We start from the raw sequence: 4,025 nt of genomic DNA on the forward strand, positions 1-4,025 counted from the left end.
TATAAGCTTTCTAGAAGTAGGAAAGAAAGAAAGCAACACTATGATATGCCTTGGTGAAGAACCAAACACAAATATGAGCGATCTGGGCGAATCATTTGAGGAGCTAAGCTATGTTTACATTTTTAAAATCAAATGAAAAACCCAAGTTTCTGAATTGATTGATGCAAGGGGATTTGAATCCATGTCGTTGCATTATTAAATCACCTAAGATAATATGGTAGACACTCCACAGTTCACAAGTGTAGGTGAAGCCTGGATTAACTTGTATGCAGATGTCATATCAAGGAGATGACCCGTCTTAGTCCTTAACTTTACTCAAGGACAAGCAAAGGGCTAAGTGTGGGGGAGTTCGTTGGTGGTCCTTAACTCACATTTTTACTGCCAATAATTATATAAAATCCATCCAAACAAAAGACCAAACTTAGTAAATTGGGTCTTACAGTAACATATTCCATGAGTTTTGGTGAGTTCATCATTTTCAGGACATATCCATGGAAAACAAAGGAAAACATACCAAAAGGCACAATCTAGAGAAGCGTAAAGCAGACCTTGCAGTAAGGAACCAAGAGAAGACCCAATCAACCAAAGAAATTGGGTTGAGCACCGATGTAGTAGAGATCCAGGCCAAGCCAAGAACCCACCAGGGCAAGGTGGTGGGCAGGCGTGCTAGCCAGGGTGCTGCCACACCCTAGGTGTGCCCGCACCCCAACCTAGCCCGTTTGGCCCCATCTTTGGTTGGTTGACACATACCGCCTTGCCCAACATCGCTGTCAAGGTGCTTGCTAGGTTCAATGTACCTAAATGATGGTTTGAGGTTAGTGTGCTCCTTCCATATGGGGATCAAGCATATTTCCAAGGAGCCACTCCTCTCCACCTATAAAAGGAGGACATATCCCCCTCATTCTAGTAACACACACGAGAGCACAAGAGCATCAAAGAACAAGAGCAAGAGCACCACTCCATGGGCTTAGGCCCTAGCTAGCTCTAGCAAAGTAGTAGGGAGAGATGTGAGGGAGAGTTTGGGGAAAAAGTGTTGGGCTTGTCGGTAACCTTCCCCTGCTTGTATCTCGACGAACACCAACTTTGTACCTCAACACGTATTTAGTAAGTATTTGTGATTCTTATGGTTCAAAGTCTTTGATTAGATAAGCTATACTCTTACTTTCTTGTGGGTTCATCGTCTGTCCTCATGGCAGATGCTCTAGTAGAAGGGCCCTGATAAAGACGGTAACCCTTGCTAGCGCGCTAGAGTAGTAGTCGATAGCATAAACGTGGTGTCTAGGCTAGAGGCTACCTTCATTTGCCTCATACTCTATGGTTGAGGGGTAGGCGGTAGGTGGTGACAACCCTATCCATCCCTTGTAATCCCCCACATCTAGGTACAGTGTAGAGCCATAGGCTAGCAACGCTTGGCAGACTAGGTGTTCACCAGTGCCCAAAGTAAGCAAGCAGAAGTAGAGTTTATCTTCTCATAGACCCAAAAGCCATCGGAATCCTTCTCTGCCCTCACTAGCTATCCTTGTGTTGTCCTTGGATGAACTAGCTAGAAGAAATACCTCTGTTCCCAATGAAAATACGATACCCATAATACTTTTGGGTGAAAGCTACAATGATAATTCCGTACTCTTGTGGATTAACTTCTGTAGATGTTAAGAAATACCAACACTAGCTCTCATCAACATGGTGCAAGCTAGCCAATTTTGTGGAAAGGCACACGAAGATGCGAGTGCTCATTTTCAACACTTCCTAGAGATTTGTAGCACTTTCACTAGAAAGGAGTGACTAGAGACGTCATATTACTTTGCCTCTTCCCATTTCCACTTTTGGGGAAGGCAAAGAAATGGTTCTATGCTAACAAAGATAGAAATACTATATAGGAAAACTACTCCGCTGCATTTCTAGCAAAGTTCTTTCCCATGGGCAAAACTAATGCTCTACGTGGAAGAATTTCAAGTTTTCAAAAACATCATGATGAATCTATCCTAGAGGCATGGGAATGCTTCCAGGACTACATTTCAAAATGTCCTCACCATGGGATGGAGGATTAGCTACTCATGTAGACTTTCTACCATGGGTTGACAAATAGCACCCATGAGAATATGGATGCCGCTACTGGAGGTGCATTTTTATCACTCACAATCACATAGGCAACAACTCTTGTGGAGAAGATGACCTCCAACCAAGGTTGGAATGAAGAACATCTTCAAACCCACAAGAGAGCTAGAGATATGCATCAACTCAAGGAGGTAGACATGCTATCTACCAAGATAGATCTACTGATGAAAAGCTAAAAGTCATGCACATTCATGATTCCCACAAGACGTGTGAAGTATGTGGAAACACTAGGCATTCAGGGAACAACTATCCTGAAACCCAAGAGGATGTGAACTTCATCAACAATAGCAACTATCATCCTCAATAGAATCAAGGATGGAATTAGCAATAGAGGCCAAACTACTATTGGTATTTGTTAACACAAATAGAATATGAAGGATTCTGCAAGCGCATAGAATACCATTATAGCATTTTACTGGGAGTATTCTAGGTATTGTTATTTATATTTTTATCATAGGGAAACAATGGAGTAAAGATTATTGAATATCAAAGAAATATCTATCAATCAACATACCATCCTAGCTAGAGCAAGGGGTAAAGGTAATGATCGGAATTAATCATAATGACACTCAGGGGATAGATCACTAATATAATGTAAACTAGTTGACTCGGGAGAGTAACAGGTGAGGTAGGTTCCTATGACATTCTTATTACATGGTCAAAGTATATATACACCCAACTATAGCTAAGACTAACTCTACTCTTGTGCACTTCGAGATGCCACTTAGATAGTAGAGCATCTACAAAGGATAACCCTACTGACGTGACTACGGTCCTACAATTTATGAATCTACTCAATTCAGTGTGGACTACAAAGGATAGACGAGGTTGTCACCTCCCGCTGCTACCACACAACCAAAGAACAGGGTGTACTCATAGGCAGATCATCATATAAGCACCATGCTTACACAAAGCTCGGCTACTTAGCCTAACCGATAAACTAGCAAGCTAAGTGCTCTATGAACCCACACACAAAAGTATTGATAACCTTAACTAAGCAAGATATATATTCAAAGTAAGCATAGCCATGTAGATAGGAATATGATAAGTGATAATAAGTCTTACAAGATGTAGAAGTGAAGATACAAGGCTTTGTTGAGCCTCCAAGACTAGATCCAAAACTTGAGCATGAGCCCAACTTGACCCTCACTCTTGAGCTACTAATCTACTACATTAGAGAGTTCTAGACCTAATCCTCCTGGTGTGTGTCAATTTGAATCAGAGATATAAATTAGGGTTTCCAAGATATCCCTTGGGAGGGGGTCTATGTGCCCTTATATAGGCTGAGGTGGAGTGGGGGGCAAGAACCATCACGTCATCGATCAACATCAACTCCCTCAATCACCATTAGATTAACCGACCTTGATCAATAGTGCAGATGGACTCTCAAAGGTGGTGGGAAATTGATGTAGAAAGGAGACACTGACCGGTGGGACCCATAGGATGGTTGGCCTATAGGTGGGACCAGCTTGCCTGTTTCTATGATAGGTGGGCCCCACCCTCTAGTTGAAGCTTCTAGACTCCGTCTTGAGTTGTTTTCCATAGGTTTCATGAGCCGAATCTCTTTCTAATGTTGGTTTGCTTGTTTGGACAGTATGATAGTGGTCCTAGGGGTTGTTTTCTAGATAAATCCTCCTACATTCACATATTCACCAAAGCTCATGGAATTCATTAGTTTAAATCCCTATTCTTATGTTTGGTGATCAAATTAAGTACATATGCATGATATGCTGATGGTTTATGATTGATGTTAATGACCGTCAACAAGCTCCCCCACACTTAACCTTTGCTTGTCCTTGAGCAAAGTTAAACTTGAACAATGGATTAGGAGTTGCTACAATGCTTTCATGCCTCAAAAGTACATAGGTGTTCAATAAAAAATTCTTCTCTAGATTACAATAAACTAATCT

At 41.6% G+C, this 4,025-nt stretch overlaps 1 non-coding gene across 1 annotated transcript; it reads right to left on the reverse strand.

Moving 5' to 3' along the window:
• Positions 1–1,929: 1,929 nt before the first annotated feature.
• Positions 1,930–2,038, reverse strand: LOC136534788 (small nucleolar RNA R71). Its single transcript, XR_010778815.1, has one exon. It is a non-coding gene; the product is annotated as a small nucleolar RNA R71 (small nucleolar RNA).
• Between the last annotated feature and the right edge of the window lie 1,987 nt (positions 2,039–4,025).

This window comes from Miscanthus floridulus, unplaced genomic scaffold (assembly GCF_019320115.1).
Source record: "Miscanthus floridulus cultivar M001 unplaced genomic scaffold, ASM1932011v1 os_2305_2_3, whole genome shotgun sequence".
NCBI classification, from domain to species: Eukaryota; Viridiplantae; Streptophyta; class Magnoliopsida; order Poales; family Poaceae; genus Miscanthus; species Miscanthus floridulus.